Genomic DNA, 21,956 nt, shown 5'->3' on the forward strand with positions numbered 1-21,956 from the left:
ACCTGCATTGGTGCAGCATCCTTTCCTCCTCTCCTCCCCCCTTCTCCCCCCCCCCTCTCCCCCCCTCCCTCCCCCCTCCCCCCCTCTCTCCCCCTCCCTCCCCCCCCCTCCCCCCCTCCCCCCTCCCCCCCTCTCTCCCCCTCTCTCCCCCTCTCTCCCCCTCTCTCCCCCTCTCTCCCTCCCTCTCTCCCCCTCTCCCACCCTCCCTCCCCCCTCCCCCCTCTCTTCACCCTCCCCCTCCCCTCCCCCTCTCCCTCTCTCCCTCCCTCCCCTCCCCTCCCCTCCCCTCCCCCCCTTCCCCTCCCCCCACTCCATCCCCCTCAAACCCCTTATCTCCCTCCTCTCCCTTTCCCTCCCCCCTCCCTTCAACCCCTCCCACCTCCCTCCCTAGGGGATAGATTTAAACTTTAAAATGTGAATAACTTTAAAAATATAACACTGATCTCAATAAAACTTCTTCCATTAGCACTGTGAGTGGTGAGTAAGGTGGACCTAAAATTGTTGCGCTATCGTGTACCGTTTTGGCTGTAGTTCAGGAACAAACAAACAAACAAACAAACGAGAGTTTTAGTATTATAGATGTGCTAAACGCAGGAAAATGGGACTAGCTTAGATAGGTCATTTTGGTCGGCATAGACGAGTTAGGTTGAATGACCTGTTTCCATGCTGTATAACTCTAGAACTATGGCATGATCCATTTTTGGCTACTTCCCCACCATCACAGTAGCCAGTCTTTCGGCCTCTAAATTTACACCACATGATGTCAAGAAATGGCTGAAGGTATTGGATACAGTGAAGTCTATGGAGCCATCCTGACTGTGGTACTGAAGATTTATGCTCCTGACCCAGACATGGCCCTATTCAAACTGTCCCAGTACAGTTACAACAATGCATCTACCCAACAACTTGAACAAATGCACAGAAGTGCGCTTTCCACTAAGAATAGGACAAATACTATTTGGCAAATCACCATCAAATCAGCAAAATTATACAGTTTTAGTTTTGCCAGGGGCATGCTTTGGTCCAAGCATGTATTAAAAATGCTGAATTCCATATGTAAAACACATGAAGAGCTGGATAGAGCTCTTAAGGATAGCGGAGTGAGGGGGTATGGGGAGAAGGCAGGAACGGGGTACTGATTGATAGTGATCAGCCATGATCGCATTGAATGGCGGTGCTGGCTCGAAGGGCTGAATGGCCTACTCCTGCACCTATTGTCTATTGTCTATTGTCTATAATGAATGGTGCATTTACCATCATGGCACCGTTTGACTAAATGTGACATGAAACAACATTGTTTATACTGATCAATGGGGATGGAGAAGGGTTCCGAAGAAGGGTTCAGACCTGAGAAAACACCTATTCCTTTTTCTTCAGAAATGCTGCCTGACCCACTGAGTTACACCAGCATTTTGTGTCTATTTTTAGTTAGAAACGATGTTTGCAGTTAGCAGAGATCAATCTTCCCAGGCCAAGGACATCCAAGCAGGAGTGTATCAGGGCAGTGTTTTGGGCCAGATCATCTTCCATTGCTTCAACATTAACCTTCCTTCCAGCATTTAGTCCAAATGGTGGTATTTGATATTTTGTGACAGAATGTCCAAATCCATTTGTTGGTCTTCAGCAAGTGAAGCAGCCATGTCCTGTGTTACCAAGAAAGTTAAACATGGTGCATGGGAATACCATAATCTGTAGCCTTCCCTTCATGTTGCAAATCATCCTAACTTCATTATTGCTGTGGCTGAGTTAAAGAACTCCTGACTCCACAGAGTTCAGTAGCATTACTTTCAAGAAGATTAAAAATTAATACTCACACTATCAGCAAAGCCCACATACTGAAGAAATTACTAAAAAAAATACTTTTAATAGATATTACGAAAAGGTGATGATATGTTAGAGATAGGGCAGAGTATGAACATTGTTCAATGGCAATCTTGGTTTTAGCAATGGACAGTGTTCCAACATAAGTTTCAAGAGCTATCCAAATTTGTACATGAGACTAATTTTGGTGAGTGGATGCCAATTGAGTGTGGATTGGATGGTATTTCTTAGTGTCTGTGCTGAAATCTTTAGGACTCCCATACAAACTTGAAAACTCCAAGGTGACTGGCTGAGTAATTATTTCCTGGCTAAATTAAGTTACCCCATGGTGTCTAGCAGAAGATTAGAAGCTGACTGCATTCCCCTAGCATTATGTTGTGGATAGGCTGGGATCAACTGCTGGCCAGTTATGATGATCAATCTATTTCCAAGGCAATCAATAATCAACAGTACTCTAAAACAGACAGTGAGCAAACCACATACATTTTGTGCAGTTGGGATAATTACTCTTTTCAACTTTAAAATAAATCTCCCAAAACCTTGGCAGAAGGTTTGAATGCTCCTTAGTGATTCATTTAAGAACCAATACTTAGAGTGTCCAAGATCTGAGAAGTCTAGTTGGAGCAATATAAAAATGGCATTAACTATTCATCAATGGCCTAAATGAATCGTGCTGATTTTCATTAACTATTGAGTACTAATTATTTATCTTGTTCCAGTAAAATCTCTGAAATGTTACTACATTTCTTCTAATTCCATTTCATTCTAATATTTTACTATTCAGTTAGGATAGTTGCTGCTAATTTCAATCATCTCTTTTCAAAGTAGAGTTTAGTTATGGGTCAGCTTATTAGATGAAATGTACAATTCTAATGCTATGAAAGAAGATGAAAATGTGAATAAAGAAATATGTTTTTTCTTCATAATGCACTCATACTCGTGCATCATTATCTGTGGGCCTAAATTACCACATTTATCACATTATAGGCTGAGTGTCTATTCCTTGGAGTGTAGGAGGATGAGGGGTGATCTTATAGAGGTGTATCAAATCATGAGAGGAGTAGATTGGGTAGATACACAGAATCTCTTGCCCAGAATAGGAGAATCAAGGACCAGAGGACATAGGTTCAAGGTGAAGGGGAAAAGATTTAATAGGAATCTGAGGGGTAAGTTTTTCACACAAAGAGTAGTGGGTGTATGGAGCCCAAGGATGTAGTTGAGTCTGGGACTATCCCAACGTTTAAGAAACAGTTAGACAGCTACATGTATAGGACAAGTTTGGACGGATATGGACCAAGCATAAGCAGGTGTGACTAGTGTAGCTGGGACATATCATATCATATCATATCATATCATATCATATCATATCATATCATATCATATCATATCATATCATATCATATCATATCATATCATATCATATCATATATATACAGCCGGAAACAGGCCTTTTCGGCCCACCAAGTCCGTGCCGCCCAGCGATCCCCGTACATTAACCGTACATATTGGCCGGTGTGGGCTAGTTGGGCCAAAGGGCCTGTTTCCACACTGTATCACTCTATGACTCGATGATTCTATAAGTTTATTATGCTGTTCACTCTACAACGCTTTGCTTCCAAATAAAAAAATGAGACGATTACTGTTAAAAGACCTGCAGCCTACATCCATCTGTAAAACATCAGTGGCAGTGCGATCCAAGAGGATTAATGTCTTTGCCTTCTTAGTGATCAAATGCTTATGAGAAGCAATCTGCAATGTATACATCTCAAAGAGCACCTGGTCACTATTATTTAATAAATATATCGATCTATATATAAATATAAATATCTAAATATATCAAAAATATATATATTCACGTAATTTTCAACAAATACTCACCAATAAAGGAAACAAAGAATGGGAGAGAAAGAAGTTATTGAATCTTATGTACTGACAGGAATCTCACAATTGCAATGAACAGTTGACAAAATCAGGAAAGCGTTCAATAGTATCATCAATTTTACATGGAAAAATGGAAGCCTGTTTGGCTTACAATGCCAATTATCTTTATCTAAACTCCAGTGATTGATACACTGGAAGCTGATCTGATATGATAATCAATCAAGCCAGTTGCTATAACTGAGAAAAATAATTCTCATTGGGATGGGTGTGATCAGAATTTCAGAATTTTAACTTGTGGGCCCTCCCTGTCTTTATCCATCAGTACTAAAAACCAATGGAACTATGGTTGCTGGTCTGAAAAGGCTCACGCCCCCGACATTTGCTCTTCCCAATTTCTCAATAGTAGATCAAGCATTGCCATATACTTAGTAGGACCCTCTGCATATTACCTAAATACATTTTCCTGCACAATTGAGGTAAATTCCAACCCATTCAACCCTTGGCTCTATGACAGCCCAGACTATATTGGGAAATATAAAATCACCTGCTATGCAACCCTAATAGTCTTGCTATAATGCGTCATTTACATGTACCTATCCACTTCCAAAGTTCTTCCTCCATACCCATCAGATCTCTCACATTCAAATAGATTAGGGCAGCACAATGGCGCAGCAGTAAAGTTGCTTCCTTGTAGTGCCAGAGACCCAGGTTCGATCCTGACTAAGGGTCCTGTCTGTACGGTGTTTGTACATTCTCCCCTGTGATGGCGTAGATTTTCGTCGGGTGCTCCGGGTTCTTCCCACACCCCCAAGACGTGCAGCTTTGTAGGTTAATTGGCTTTTGTAAGTTGTCCTTAGTGTGTACTATAGGACTAATGTGCTCAGAGGACTGATACTCTCTTCATTTTCCTCTGTTCCCATCCACGTACCCAATATATAAAATAGGAACAGGAAAAGGCCACTCAGCCTCTCCATCCTGTTTTCCATTTAATATGAATATTTCTGACACAACTGTAATCTCAATTTTGTATTTCCACTTACCTCTTGTAACCTTTCACTCCCTTTGTTAGGTAAATTCTACCTACAGTATCTCTGCCTTCACAATATCCAGTCTGAAGAAGGGTCTCGACCCGAAATGTTACCCATTCCTTCTCTTCATAGATGCTATCTATCGCGCTGAGTTACTCCAGCTTTTTGCGTCTATCTTCACAATATCCAGCCTCTGCTGCCACCACTATTCGAGGAAGAGTTCTGAAGAATTGTGAAACAAAAATGCTTAATCTCTGCCTTAAGTAGGCAACCACTTATGTTCAAACAGTTTACCCTTGGTTTCAATTAAAGTCAAATTTATTGCCATATGCACATGCATGGTGAAGTACTTTGAACCGGCCTTGAATCATTGCATCCCCCATCTACTGATTTCCATTCCAGCATACAAATGAGGATGAATTACATTCTTCAAAATCAACATAATCCTACCAGGAACGGTTAAATCATTAGAAACAAAATGATCTGAAATATATAATTAGATTTTTTTTCCAGAGTCTATCAAAATGAATTTTATTGAACAGCATACAATTTATCATTGTCTAGCATACAGCATGTTGGAGGTATATTTCACTCTGTGACTGTTGGCAATGAGGTAGCATAAATATAAAGTGGCTTTACTTGCCTTAGACATAAATTAGTTTCAATATTTATCTGTAAATAAAGCAACCCAGCTTTGTGACTAAAATTATTCTTGTGCAGAACGCTTAACTAATAAACCTGGCAAATTAAACACAGGAAGGATAAAGAGTTTTGCTGCTTTGCCTCTGCAAACTTTTGGCAGGCATTATGTCCTTCCCCCTCCATTCACCAAGTGCAATCTGCTTCATTTTGTTTCTACACCATGTATCAGTTATTTATTTTGTCGAATGGGAAAAAAAACCATGAAATCTATAAATATATAGCGTAATGCAAGAGGTAGCATGTTAACCAATGATTTTTTACATGTCGGCATTTTGGACAAGGCCAAAATTAATTGTCCATTTCTGAATTGACGCTGCCCCCTGAAATGGTTTGTTGCTGTTATGATTTAGAGGCTTATATGAGTCAGATTGAATTTAAAAAAAGAGAATTATTTCATAATAACGATTATGAACATTTTTTAAATTTCAATCTGATGTTTGTTATTGATATCATGGCTTTGATCTTGTAACTGATTCACCTCCAGGTGCAGGATATAACCTCCATAAAAGAGTCCCAGCAGCTTATTTTAGGGCTTCAATTGCAAGTGAGAAAACAACCATAAAATCCTGAAACTATATAACATAATTCCTGCGTATTTAGGATACTCCCTAATTTCTTGGCTTGAATAAATACTTGGAAGCATTCAGAGAAGAAATAGCTCAGTGCAGACCAAACATGTCCTATGGGGGCAAAGACAAGGCATCTAAGGTTACATTATTAACATCACACTATTTTGAGAATTAAATTGGCAGTTTAATACAAGCTTTATTTGAGATCTTGAGAAACCCTGCTGCAATCTCTCAATCTTCCTGTGTTATGCAGAGACAAGATGGCTCAAACAGATAAATATGGGCCAGTCAGTTTTTGCATCAGTACTGGAGAAATTTTTTTTTTAATATGTTGCACCCATTCAAAAACAAACTTGTTTGACTAATTGAATGAGGCTTCAATTAAAAATTAGAGGATCATATATGTGTGTTTCCATAAATAAGAGTACCAACCTATAACATGGGTGGCCAAATTTGAAAGTTATTAAATCATAATGAAATACCATAGCATTAAAAATAGGCCTACCTATGATCCCTTTGAGCTAATTTGTGATCAAAATCGACTTAAATTTGACCAAAAGTTAATACTTTCAAAATTTGAAAAAAAAACGAGATTTTTTTTTTATAAGACATATAAGACATACAGGACACTTACTGATTTCTGAGCTCCCTTACAAAATGTCGGCACCTAACCCACCACGAGGCCCGTAGTTCACACCAGGGTCATTATAATCGCGTTGTTTGAATTTAATTTTAAATCGCGCAAGTGCAAAAAAACAGTTATAGCATTGATGATGTCGGAGCCATTTTGCGTTTATTAGTTATTTTAGTATATTATTATATTACTTTGTATCCTGCTGTATTATTTTTTGACACCAAGAGGTTAATACTATGCTTACGTATATGGACTGGGAGGATCCATGGGAGGATCCATGGGAGGATACAGATCATGAGTATAACTTGCTCAGTACTGACGTAATGCTTCAGTGTGACACCAAGAGCTGCTAACATAGTTTAGCAGCCATACAATGGAAGCCTTCTAAAACATATGGGTTTAGTCAGTAACAGGATACAAAGGAGTGTCGGTGAGAAACTAAGTTCTTATGACATGAAACAAACAAGTTAATGACAGGAGATATACTAATCTGTTTTGTATTTTGCATCAATAAACGGCTAACTAACGGCCACATTGTGAAGATCTCTTTGTTGTTGTTATTTCAGTCAAGAACCACCGCTCCCACTCCTTTGTCAAACGGTAAGCTTAAGGACTTTATAAGGAAGAACTAAAGCTAGCCACTACAAGGGTAAGAACTTATGTTTGCTGGAGCGCATTGTAAAAAATTATCTGAACTGAAGCGATAAGCTGTAAGACCTTCCTCAGCCGGTGTGAATAGATCAAGAGCTATCCTCGGTGAGAGAAGATAGAGTAAATCCGGCTCTAAAGAGTCATTTAAAAGGAACTGGCTCTAAGAGTGGAGAATGATGTTTGTAGCGACTAACAAAATTAGGATTGTTTTGTTGCAAAACTTTGAAGTTGAAATAGCTAGGGAGAGTTTAAACTTCGAAAGCCAGTATTGCAGTAAGCCTTATTGGAAAGCTGTTTTTCAGAAGTTGTATAAGAAAACTACAACTGATAAAATGTTGGAAATGTGAGAACAAAGAAATGACCTTGAGCAAGTTATTGGCTTGTTTTGAATTCCAAATATATAATTTTGCGTCATTATGTCTTAAAGGGATATTGACGTACAAGTATGCTTGTACATAAATCTGATGTTCGGCCAGCAGGTGGCGCCATCAGAATGGATTCCCAAAGGGAAAATTATTTTTCTTCAATAAATGAATCTTCAAAGTTCTCTTACGTCTTGGCCTGAAAAGCCAGCATGAGATTGAAGAAGAAGAAAAACAGAAAAACTCAAGATATAAACAAGCTACCAAGTTAATAGAAATGATGAAAGAGAACATGGAATCAGGTGAAAATGTAAATGGAGTACAATCTAACCTTATTCAATTAAAAAAGGAAACATTGCTAAAGTTACCACTGGCTGAAGATGAGCTCGAAAAGCAAAATCAGTGGATTCACCAACTCTCTAACTAAATTGATCTTCAAATCGTGTTCTTCATCTCGTGCATGTTGGACGCACTCTGCCCGTATGAAGGCTATGGCAGACCTGGCCATTCTCGAGGAACAGGCTGCCATCATGAAAGAGGCTTGAGATTGAGATACAGGATCAGAGAAAGGAGGAAAAACAGAAGAAACGAGATGGACAATTGAAAAACAAGGAAGAGGAACAGAAGAGAAGACAATTGGAAATGGAGCTCGATAGGAAGAGCCAGAAGGAACAGCTGAGAAGACGGAAGGAACTATTGGAATTAGATGCTGCAATAGCAGCAGCCAAGACAAGACTCAATGTACTTAAGGCGAGGAAATCAAGATACAGCTCGACATGGGATGAACTTTTATTTGAAAGGAGGAACTGTCAAAGGCCCTACCTTTGCTAAGGCAAGACAAAAGCCGCAAACAACCAAAACCAGTTTGGCAATGACTACAGAACCTGTAGAAGCACAGGTGCAAGAAGATCATTCTGAAATGCTTCATATTGAACAAAAGGACAAGGAAAAGAAACCAAAACAGAAGGAAAGGCCAAGTGCAGGTGATGCTGTTCTCTCATCTCAGACGTGTGACCTTATCGGGGCCGGTGATGAAACCTGCATCTCCTCCAAAGGAGTCCAAGCTGAACCATTGGCAGGAGAATCTGGTCCTGAAAACACTTGTCTGAGCACAGAGATGACTGAGAACTCGGATCAAGAAATGATAGAACTGGAAACTTCAGGGGATCCTGCACCAGAAAACCCAGCACACCTTGAAGATGTTGCAACCAAAGTGATTGTTGAAAAAACTAGATCTGCAGAGAACTCTACAGTTTTTGACGATGGTGGAAAATTAAATTAATTAATCACTAGCGAAACTGAAGAAAACCATCCAGAAATCTCTGTTACAAATGGAACTACCCTGGATGGTGAACTGAGAAAAGACCATGACAGCAGGGATGGAAATGGCTGCCCTGCCACTGCTGTCAATCGAATATCTATTGCAAGCCAAGAGGAGCTTCTGGTCAAGCAATACAACCATGACTTCATAGTGGGAAAATCCAGAGTTGATGTAATGCTGCGGAAAAAATTACAGCTTCAACTGGACAAATCCATCTTCTGGACCGATAGCACAATGGTGCTTAAGAATATCAACAACTAAACCAAACATTTTCAAATATTTGTAGCAAACAGAATCTCCTTCATAAGGGATGGTACTGATGTATCACACAATGGAGATATGTTGGCACAAAGAAAAATCCTGCAGGTGAAGCATCAAGAGGACTGACAGCAGACGACTTCTTAAGTTGGAAGAGAAGAAGACTGAAGAAGATTTTGTCTAATGGGCAGAATATCGGAGACTCTACCAGATGCATACGATTTTGTGCATACTGTTCGACTTCGGACTCAGAGCAACATCTTGGAAAGACCGATAACGAAGATATATCTGCTCTTGGAAGCTGATACCTGATTTCAGCAAAGACTGGTGGTTTTGAAGATTGAAGAATCACTATAGTAGAATAGATGTCAATATATAGTACATGCTTTTTGATTATGTATGAAGTTTTTATGGATCCTTTTAATGTTGATTAATAATTGTTGCATTATACACTTAGAACAATTAAGGGCCGGTGTGTAGGACCCGTTTTGCATTTATTAGTTATTTTAGTTTAGTATTATATTACTTTGTATCCTGCTGTATTATTTTTGGACACCAAGAGGTTAATACTATCCTTACGTATATGGACTGGGAGGATCCATGGGAGGATCCATGGGAGGAGTCTGATCATGACTATAACTTGCTCAGTACTGACGTAATGCTTTAGTGTGACACCAAGAGCTGCTAACATAGAGTTTAGCAGCCATATGATGGAAGCCTACTAAAACATATGGTTTTAGTCAGTAACAGGATACAAAGGAGTGTTGGTGAGAAAATAACTTCTTACGACATACAAACAAACAAGTTAACGGTGGGAGATATACTAATCTGTTTTGTATTTTGCTTCAATAAATGACTAACTAATGGCCACGTCATGAAGATCTCTTTATTGTTGTTATTTGAGTCAAGAACCACCGCTCCCACTCCTTCGTCAAACGGTAAGCTTAAGGACTTTATGATGAAGGACTAAAGCTGGCCATTACAAACGAGGTTTGACAACGGGAGGGACAACAGAATGAGACATCGATAAAATAGGTGAGCAAACTAGATTTTTATTTCATGAGTTTAAGTTCTATTCATTATTAAGTATTTCAATAGAAAGCTTAAACACAACATATAAACAATAAATAAATATAAAAATAGTTACTCTGCTTTTAAATCACATTTTACACATGACTAAATAGACATTGTTACTCACGTTGTGCTGCAAAAACTTGAGGCATCAGAAAACCATCTAATCGGGTGATAAATGATAAAACTCATAAGCATAATCAGAATTTGGCTTGTATAGAGTTACTTAATTGCAAAATTAATGTAATATTTCTGGTATAAATTAGCCTAAGGATTTGATGAAATCCTGCTTGAAAAATGTCACAAAAAAAGGCAAGAAAGCACAGGTACAAATCTGATATTTTTCTTTGTAAAATAAGATGTATTTACTTTTGCTTCGTCTCATTATTTTGGCTCCACCACGATCTATACTAGTTAAAATACAGGCTATGAAACAATGGGATATTACATAAATAACAGGAAAATAACATGGAAGTTTGGACTACTGAGTGTTGTATTTATGAAAACACCCACATGGGCTTTCAAAATATGTTTAATAAAGTAAACTAGTAGCAAAACTAGTGTTTAATAGGTTTAAGAGATAATATTGAATTGTACATCAAACTGGATATGAAAGAGAATGTTGAAGAATGTAATCAACAATTGTTTTTCAGACTAGATGGAACCATTGGAGATGATAAAATAATAATGTTTCTTTCTAGCTCACAATTTAATGCTACGTGACTCAAACCCATTTTGTTCAAACATTAAAGTACTAAGAATTCAATACTAATGTGTCGTCTGATGAGGGATGGGCGATTGCATTTTACAGTGTGTCCCTCATTGCAATTGTTCAAGGTTAATTAAAGACGAGAAAGCATAGAGAAACCTCAGGACCATTTGAATGCAGCTGCCAAGGCATTTCATTTTTTTTCATAATAAAGAGGAAGCTAATGCTCTGTTATTTAGCACAGTAATGTGACAAATTCAGCATGCTTTAAATTGATCTACCATTGTCTACAGATGCTTCTGTAGAAAATCTATCAAAATGCATCAAAATGTATTATGGGGAGAATAGGCTTGAGGGGCTAAAATCAGCCATGATTGAATGGTGGAGTAGACTTTATGGGACAAATGGCCTAATTTTGCTCCTATAACTTATGCACGTGAACTATTCTGCCCAAGACCTCAAGAAATTGCAGAGCACAGTGGATACAGTCCATCCAGGAAACCTGCCTCTCCTCCAGCAATTCCATCCATACTTCATGCTGACACAGGAAAGCAGCCAACATAAGCAAGGACCACTTACACCCTGATCATTCTCACTTCTCACTCTACTGAATGAACCACATAAGCTAAAGCCGTATACCCGATCTCCCAACCTACTTTGTTGTGGCCCTTGCACACTTTTTTATTCTGTACTTTCTCCGTAGCAATAATACTATATTCTGCACTATGCTTATTTTTTTCTTTTCACTACTTGTTGCACATGTGTATGGCATGATTTTTCTTGTGTATGGTATGATTTGACTGGATAGCATGCAGCAAGTTTTTCACTGAATTTTGGTAGATAATAATAAAATACAACCAAACTAACTATAAGCAGAATGCCGACATATTGAGAGAAAAAAGTATTGCCTTTTATAGCCTGTGGATCACACTAATTTGGTATAATCACAGTGGATGAATGGTAAGCAATCTTTGCCATGACTCTGAAATATGAAGGTGAGGTCAAAAGTGGCCATTTGGTGCATGGACCTTAATAGATGCAACTAAAGTCAATGCAAACTTATTACATATAGGTACAGGGAACAATGTATATTGTCTTGTAGAAATGTATTCTCTGATGAGGTATGAGGTAAGCTGTTTTCTTTACTATTTGTAGATCCCAATTATTTTGTTACAAAATGTATTGATAAGGTCATGATATCATGGTCTACTATAAAGGTATTTTTCCCACATTGAATCCTCCTCCCCTGCCTTTATCTTTACCAAGAAAGTCCTCGACTACCTCCAAGTCAAATCAATAGGTTAACAACAAAAACAATATCTTTCAATAGGTACCAAAAAAGTCCGCTGCTCTGTATGGATGGCCTCTGCATTGGGCGACATCTTGCTGAGAACAACTCATAAATATTGCCAAGTGCTTGTCCCTGATAAGAATAGGGAAGTTGATGTATGAAAGGAACGTAGAGACCTGATGTGTAGTGTAGTTGCAGGTGTTTATCTTGCTGCACTACCAAATTTCACTTCAATTATACATTTTGGCTGTAACTAAGTACAGTTCTATTTGTAAAATCAAGAATATCAAACTAAAAAGATGTATGAAAGCATCTGCCAGACTGAGAAATAGTCTGCATCAGTCTGAAGAAGGGTCTCAACCCGAAACGTCACCCATTTCTTCTCTCCAGAGATGCTGCCTGGCCTGCTGAGTTACTCCAGCATTTTGTGTCTACCTTTGAGAAATAGTCTTAACTATCTAAAACACCATAATGTTACCATTACTATCTGATTTGAGTTAAAAAACAAAAACATTGTCATTCTGGAATTACCAGTAAAGTAATCTAGGATAAATCTGGGAGATTTATTTTATTCCTATCTTTTGTAAACATTTCTTGAATTTTGTATTCCATTATGCAAACAATAATCTTAAAAAATATAATTTACCTGTGTCTATTTTTCGAATCTTTAACAATATGATGATTTGTTAAAATGATAAAGATATTAAAATATTGATGACATGACAAAATATTGAGGCATTCATGATTCATGATTATAAAATATAGACAAGAAATATTATTTCAATTAGATACAGTCTGAAGAAGGGTCTCAACCTGAAACATCACCCATTCCCTCTCTCCTTGATGCTGCCTGACCTGCTGAGTTACTCCAGCATTTTGTGATACCTTCGATTATTTCAATTAGAGATCTGTAAGTTATGATTGCCATCTAGAAATTGGATTTCATCCTATTTTTGATGTTCTAAACCAGAGAGGAGATGTCTAGGTAACCCTATTAGTGCATGGAGTTAACGTCCAGAACAAATAACAGTTTGCTGGAGGAACTCAGCAGGTCAGCATCTGCCAGAAACATCAATTGTCCAAATCCTTCCACCGATGCTTTCTGACCCACTGAGTTCCTCATGTGTATTGTTTTTTTGGTTATGATTCAAGCATTTGCAGTCTCTTGTGACTCATTGGTGGGGTCCATTTGGTTTCCCCATATAAAGTCATGAAATTGGCCAGAGACATTGGGAATGACATTGGGATGACTCCAACACAGAGATTTGCTATATTGAATTTGTGCAATTCCATTTTAATGCATCTGCCATCAAGCCAACAATCATATAGTGCATCTCATTCATATGGAGGACATCATATTGAATCTGATGATAAAAGACCACTGGCCTTTAAATCGCAATTATTACAAGTACTGTCCTCAATCTTCTAAGAAACCTCATGACAAATCTTCATTGTGATTGCCTTCACCTCCTCGGTGTTGATCAAAAGTATTCCACCTCAGTACCATTTAGGGAGCTGCAGTGGCATAGTGTTTTGGCCGCAGCTTAGAAGTGCAGCTACCTTCTGCTTTGTATTTGAAGAAAATTGAGGTAGGTCATCTGTTTCCCATTCTCCAGAATACCTTTATACCAAGTGGGGGATCATAAGGTATATGAGAAGCTTATATCTTGTGATCCCTGCAGGTAAAGAAGCTGGTAGGAAATGGTGATGACAGTGATAAAGACCACACTGCTTGAATAACCATGGCACTGCCTTGGAGACTGTTACATTTGATGGCTACTTGTCACAGGAAAATACACGAGGTGGCTGTGGATGCCAATCTGCCATCAATCTGAGGGATTTTGATGCAGGCGCACTCTAAAAGATTGATTCATGCTTCTGTACTGCCCCAGAGTTAGTAAAACAAGGTCATGCGTGGAATGGTTCCATGACAAGAGTCGTGCTGATAAACATTGAGATGATAAGTGTGTTTTCAGGTCTGTCAAACTGAATGCAGGAAATGTCAAGGAGCAAGGAAGGAACTTTCTCAAGCTCTTCAAAAGGTGTTCGAGATGGTTTCTATTGATATTTGCTTCCAAGTGAATTACTTGATCCACAACTTTGACCTTTTTGTTCATTTTATTATTGTAAAAATGTGACAATAGTATGCAATTGCATCTAATTATACAAACAATATGGTGGTAAAGAGCTTGCAATATTTCTTAGTCAATATTCTGCATTTTAGACCATTTACTTATTTGCTGAGGTGCACATTATGAAGTGTAATCTATATATGAATAAAAAAGTCCATTAACGTATAGACTGCTCAGCAGAATATTCTCTAAATTAGTTCCTGCGCAAGCCTGAAGGGTGATTTTGATTGGGTAAAACTATTATAAGGCACATGACAGACACTCAATCTTAGAACATTTTACTGTTCAGAGGTGCTTGTGTTAAATGAGCTGGATCACAAACAGTGGAAAACTAATTTAGAAATGGAACTCATATAAAGATGCCCTAATCCTAAAGGCAATAAAAAGTTTTAACACATGTATTTGTCAAGCTCAATTCATGCTATAAATATCCCTGGTGTGCAAGGCTATGGATTGAAATTGTAGAGTGCAGTAATAGTTTAATGTGACTTTTCCATACTCCCTTCAATATTAAACAAAGGCATTAACCTCTTTCAAACAAATGTACTCTTTTATTAAAACTGAATGAGGTGAACTCAGGCAGAAGAGTTCCCAACCTGGCTAGGGACTTGTGTGGGCCTGCCCCACAATTCCTGCAGCTATACTTAGCTTTGCTGAGTTCATAGCTTTCAACAACCTTTATCCATTGCTGTTGTGACCATCCCAGTAAGTAGGTAGGCCCCAGAATTGAGACTCAACCCATGGACCACATTAATAGTTTTCTGTCAGCTCACGATCACATTTTTCTGAACAGTTGAAATAGAAACAAATAAAAACTGTTGAAAAATTAAGTAATGATGATGTTATTTAAAACATATTCAATATATGTAAATTAATTTAAAACATTACATAAATTAAAATATGTTTTAAAAAGGCAGTGGATTAAGAATGTTACTTAAGCAGGAAAAATTTACAAGAATGTTATTTGTACTGTTGCGATGAGTGATAAGGAGAGGCTGAATAGACTGAGACTCTTTTCCCTCGAGCAAGGGAGTCTTGAGGAGTGACCTCAAATTCAGTCTCGGCTTTGCTGGCTGTGAAAGTTCTGTGGACGATTTATTACTTTTAATGTCTTTGACATTAAAATTGATGGAACTATTTAAGATATCAAAAAATTATTAAAACAATTTTTTAAAAATGTTAACAAAACATGAAATTAACTGAAAAACACCTCAAAACATTAAAATTAACTCCATATATTAAATTAACAAAATATTAAGTGAAAAAATGACTTTTTGGGCTCTTTCTATATACAGCCCTACAATCTCAATTGAAATCTATGGAATAGTGGAGGATATGGGAGGTAGTTCCCAACATAAATGTGAGGAAACCTAAATAAGATGGACCTCCATGACAACACTCCCACATTGCACTTTTTTTCCTCATTAGTTTAGGATTTCTGTAGTTAACAGTCTTTTGCAGGTCACACATTTGCTTTCCTTCAGCAAGTAAAATGTCCTTATTTCCATATTTAGTGTTGTAAATCTGCAACTCTTCAGTTTAAATCCTTCCTACATTGATTAATATACAGTGACTTTGATGACATTCGTGATTTTATTAAATTACGAGTTGGAAATCTTGTGTTTGATGTATAATCTTGTGTTTGATATGTGTATATTTCCATATGTATGCATGCTGTTATGCAAAACTGACACATATCTGCATTTAGATTATTCATTGTAAGTCATTTGGTACGTACAATGCAATTACATTGTAAGAACCAAATGCAGCACACCTGACTGGAAGAAATGGCAGTGAAAACTACTTCACCTAATAGGGTGCTTAGGTGTCTGGATCAAAAGTATTCCACCTCAGTATCATTTAGGGAGCTGCAGTGGCATAGTGTTTTGGCTGCAGCTTAGAAGTGCAACTACCTTCAGTTTTGTATTTTCAGAAAATTGAGATAGGTCAGTGTGGAAACAGTGAGAAAGAAAGAAAGATAAAAAGCACAAGTGTTGCATCTCATGTGATTCTATTGAAAAGTACTGTTAGACTGGAATGGTTAGTAGGTGTCAAAGATTCTAGGGAGTTGCAAATGGAATGCAACATTCCTAATGCTGGTGGAACGAGAGGAAACGGAAAGATGTGTTTAATGGTAGAATCTTGTGTAAACTGACAGAACTTGTCAATAATGAATCACTAAATACAGAGGATAGCATGCTGGAAAGTGAGAAACTGTGGAGGTCTATTTTTAAAGATAGACATAAAATGCAGGAGTAACAGGCAGCATCTCTGGAGAGCAGAAATGGGTGACTTTTCGGGTCAAAGCCCTTCTTCAGCAACTCTGTCCGGGAGACTTGGGTTGAGAGCAGAGGCATGAGAAATATTTGAAAACGCAAGTAGATAGAGTGGTAAGGAAGGCATATATTATGCTTGGTGTAGGGTCCAGTGGTTCAGGGCATTTAGTATAAGAGTCAGGAAGTTACGCTGCAGCTCTATAGGACAAGTTAGGTCACATTTGAAATTGTGCATAATTCTTGTCACCCCATTACAGGAAGGATGTGGAGGCTTTGTAGAGGGTGAGGAGGAGGTTTATCAGTATGATGCATGGATTAGAGAGTATTTGCTCGAGAGAGAGAGAGAGAGAGAGAGAGGTTGGATAAATAGATTGTTTTCTCTGGAATGCTGGAGGTTGTGGGGAGACCTGCTAAAAATATATAAATATATAAAAATTATGAGGGGCACAATCAGAATTTTTTTCCCAAGATGGAAATATCAAACATGTGAGGCCATAGCTATGTGACAGGGGCAAAGTTTAAACGAGATGTGTGGGGCGTTTACATGCTGCTAGGATGGTGGTAGAAACAGATAAAGTAGTGGATTTTAAGAAACATTAGGATAGGCACATGGAAATGCAGGCTGAAGGGATATGGATCATTTGCAGGCAGCAAAGAGGAGATCTTGTCATCATGTTCGGCACAGATATTAAGGCCAAAGGGCCTGTTCCTATGCTGTACTGTTCTATGTTCTATGGAAAGTAGAATATAGAACATATGACATGTTAGAGAGGAAGCCACGGTTTAAACCACAGAAGAAAGACATCTCAGAGACACAGATTCAACAGTCAGAAGAACTATAAGAATGCAATGGAGTTTGTATAGTAAGAAGAATGAAAAGAGATGTCGTCGAGGTACCTGTGATGTGATATCCAATGAGTCCCCCTTGTTCTCACCTTCCACCCCATCAGCCGTCGCACACAGCATATAATCCTCCAACATTTTCACCACCTCCAACGGGATCCCACTACTGGCCACATCTTCCCATCTCTACCCCTTTCTGCATTCCGCAGAGACCATTCCCTCCAAAACTCCCTGGTCAACTCGTTCCTTCCCACCCAAACCACACCTTTCCCAGGTACTTTCCCCTGCAATTGCAGGATATGCAACACCTGTCCCTTTACCTCCCCACTCGACTCCATCCAAGGATCAAACAGTCTTTCCAGGTGAGGCAGAGGTTCATTTGTACCTCCTCCAACTTCATCTACTGTATCCACTGTTCCAGGTGTCAACTTTTCTACATCGGTGGGACCAAGCGCAGGCTCGGTGATCGTTTCGTTGAACACCTCCGCTCAGTCCATCTGAACCTACCTGATCTCCCGGTGGTTCAGCACTTCAACTCCCCCCTCCCATTCCCAATCTGACCTTTCTGTTCTAGGCCTCCTCCATTGTCAGAGTGAGGCCCAGCACAAATTGGAGGAACAACACCTCATATTTCGCTTGGGTAGTTTATTATCGTCCCTTCCCACCCAAACCACACCCTCCCCAGGTACTGGTATGATCATTGACTTCTCTAACTTCAGATAGCCCTTGCTTTCTCTCGCCATCCCCTCCCCCTTCCTAGTTCTCCCACTAGTCTTACTGTCTCCGATTACATTCTATCTTTGTCCCACCCCCTCCTCTGACATCAGTCTGAAGAAGGGTCTCGATCCGAAACGTCACCCATTCCTTCTCTCCAGAGATGTTGCCTGACCCGCTGAGTTACTCCAGCATTTTATGTCTACCTTCGATTTAAACCAACATCTGCAGTTCTTTCCTACATAATAAAAAAAATTCAATGAATTAACCACTTTAATTGCATTTGCTGAAATTTATTGTGTTTTAAAAAATTTAATTAAACACAATTTAACTGATTTAAACTAATGTTAATTGTATTTCAGATGATTATCTCTTACATTTGATATTCATAAAGCAAACGTTATTCTTCCCAATCAGAAGAAGTGTAATGTATGTATTATATTTTCCCTTTTTATCAGCATCATGGATATGTACCAGTTGTTTTATGACCTGATGATTTCATGAGCAGTGATGGATCTTATTTGTATAGGAAAGAACTGCAGATGCTGGTTTAAACCAAAGATGGACACAAAAAGCTGGAGTAAGTCAGTGGGACAGGCAGCATCTCTGGAGAGAAGGAATGGGTGACGTTACAGATTGAGACCCGAATACAGGTCTGAAAAAGGCTCTCGACTCGAAATGTCACCCATTTCTTCTCTTCAGAGATGCTGCCTGTCCCGCTGAGTTACTCCAGCTTTTTGTGTCTATCTTCAATCTTATTTGCATGTTGAATTACCAGAAGAGAACAGAAAATATGTCACTTAACAGGAAGTTCTATGTCATTTTGTTCAACTGTGCTGCTGTTTTTCTGGTAGATACGTGGGACCAAAAATTGCTGCTAAATGTGGAGGCATGCTTTAAATCTAATGAGTGTAAAATATTAGTATATAGACACAAAATGCAGGAGTAAGTCAGGGGACAGGCAGCATCTCTGGAGAGAATGAATGGGTGACACTTCTGGTCGAGAATATACAGGAAATAAGAATGTGCTTTACTTAGAATTAGTATAAATAGGTGGTTGATTGTCAGTACCGATATTGTGATTTATACATAATGTTCCAGTAGATGATTCAATGTGATCAGGGCTGATCATTCTCAATCAATACCCCGTTCCTGCCTTCTCCCCATACCCCCTGACCCCGCTATCCTTAAGAGCTCTATCAAGAGAGAGCAAGATAGAGCTCTTAAGGATAGCGGAGTCAGGGGGTATGGGGAGAAGGCAGGAACGGGGTACTGATTGAGAATGATCAGGCATGATCATATTGAATGGTGTTGCTGGCTCGAAGGGCCGAATGGCCTACTCCTGCACCTATTACCTATTGTCTATTGTCTATTGTCTAGATCTCAGATGATGCCATTTGTGAATAGATTGCTGCTTTCACAGGTGACAGGAATGGTATTATTGGCAGTTCCTGGAACAAAGCGATGCTTTATGTGAACAACTTTCTGTTCTCCATGTAGAGGGAGATACTGAACCTCTATGGGTTGTTATCTTGCATGAACAGATTGGTATCTTATAAGGGAACAGAGTTGGCATGCATGAGATCGTTCCCCGATGCATAACAGAAAGAGTACATGTAGAAGTGAATGTCCTCCAGCTCCTTATCATGAGTGCAGTCCTGTTCTTACTGTGGGCTGCAAAATGAAACCCAGCAGGGACCTAATGGGCTGAACACCCTTTTTCTGCGTTACTACAAATATAAGACAATATATTACTGGATATATTTTAACTGTACTCCTTACAACTCTCTGGCAAAATTTAGGATTCTTAACACCGAACCTGAGAAATTCTGGGTCAATTAAGAATAAAAGATGCTGAAATTTTTAAATACGGGTAATAGGAGAATAAATCTCCCACGAGGACAAGAGAGGAAGGTGTTTTCATCTGATGAAAGAACAGACATCAACAAATCACCCATCACTTATACACACCACCCAATTTTCTCTTTCATGGAATGCAATAGAAAGAAAGATTGGGCAGCTGTAAAATGCTTGGCCTTCGAGCTAATGCACTTTTTTTCGCCTTGCAACAAAAGCTGCACTACAATCAAGCCGACAGAAATAGATATCTGATCAAGTTCTTAAGAAGTGTCGGTCAAAAAGGTGTAATTGCACATCAGGTTGCTTGAGGTGCTATGCTGGATTCCAATGCAGGATGGTTTTTGCCACCAGATACCGTTTGCACTGATTAAAAGCGCAAGAAGTTTATATGACAACATTCACTGGCTCACAGGCACAGTCCACCACAGCAGGGAGCAGAATGCTCTGGCACTGTGATTAATCATTTGCTGTGGCACATGGCTGGGAGCATTAAACATTAAAAAAACTGATGGTTTTCTTTTCAAACGTGAGAAAAATCATTAAGAAAAGACGATCTGTTTTAGACCACACAAAGTGTGATCAGAGGAGAGAAAAGAATGGGCAAATTTCTGCTTCCAATAATGTTGTCACAAGTAGCTGAGACTGGTAGCGCTTCAAAAGGGAGGCTGGAAATTTGATTTTTTTCTCCCTCTCCCCTCCCCCCCCCCACCCCCACCCGCACCCCCCCCCCCCCCCCCCCCCCTCCACCCCTACTCATTCCTTATCCCTATTGTTGAAATTTATTAAACCAAGATCATGCACTTGTTTTGTTTTTCTTTGGTGGAGGGTCAGGGTGTAGTTTAGACCTTTGGCTGGAGGCAGAATAGAACCCACAGGAGAAAGAGGGAGAGATTGATAGAAAGAAAAAAAGGTTGAGGAAGATTCAAATGTCCCCTTGGAGCCTCTAATCTTCCTCTGTGGATTTTTTTTCTGTCAGGATCTCCAGTGCCACATTGAGTAACTGGGACTTCACCTGCACCTCCTGGGCAGGAAAACCATAATTTCAGAAAATAACAAAACTTAAAAATGTGTTGCAGTATTTTAAAAATACATGTATGATAGATGGACAAATCAAGATCATGACAGACAATGTTCTGGACAACTGGAGACTAGCTAATGCTGTTTGTTTGCTTAACAAGGGAAATAGGAATAACTAGACCAAGTGGACCCGTTGGGCCCAAACCACTCCTGCATTGGTGCATCACCTTTCCTCCCCCACTCCCCCCTTCTCCCCCCACTCCCCCCTCTCTCCCCCCACTCTCCTCCTCCACCTCTCCCCACCCTCCTCCCCTCCCCCTCCCCATCCCCTTCCCTTCCCCCTTTCCCTCTCCCCTCTCCCTCTTCCTCGCCCCCCCCTCTCCCTCTCCCCCCCCTCACTCTCCCTCTCCCCCCTTCCCTCTCACCCCACCTCACCCTCCCTCTCCCTCCCCTTCCCCCTCTACCATTTTGGCTGTAGTTCCCGGCGGCCATCTTACGTAAGTATCGGATCAACTGGCCCCGACTGCGCATGTGCGGTTTTACTTAAACTTTAAAATGTGAATAACTTAAAAAATATAACATTGATTTCAATGAAACTTATTCCATTAGCACCAAAGGGATGAATGTGAGTAAGGTTGGCAAGTTGTTGCGCTATCATGTACCGTTTGGCTGTAGTTCAGAAACAAACAAACAAATAAAAGAGAGTTTTAGTATATAGATACAGCAAATGTGTCAGTGAGCTTCACATCAGTGGTTGGGAAGTTATTGAAGAGGATTCTTAGGGGTAGAGTTTACTAACATTTTGAAGAGGATGGG

This window comes from Rhinoraja longicauda, chromosome 7, assembly GCF_053455715.1.
Source record: "Rhinoraja longicauda isolate Sanriku21f chromosome 7, sRhiLon1.1, whole genome shotgun sequence".
NCBI classification, from domain to species: domain Eukaryota; kingdom Metazoa; phylum Chordata; class Chondrichthyes; order Rajiformes; family Arhynchobatidae; genus Rhinoraja; species Rhinoraja longicauda.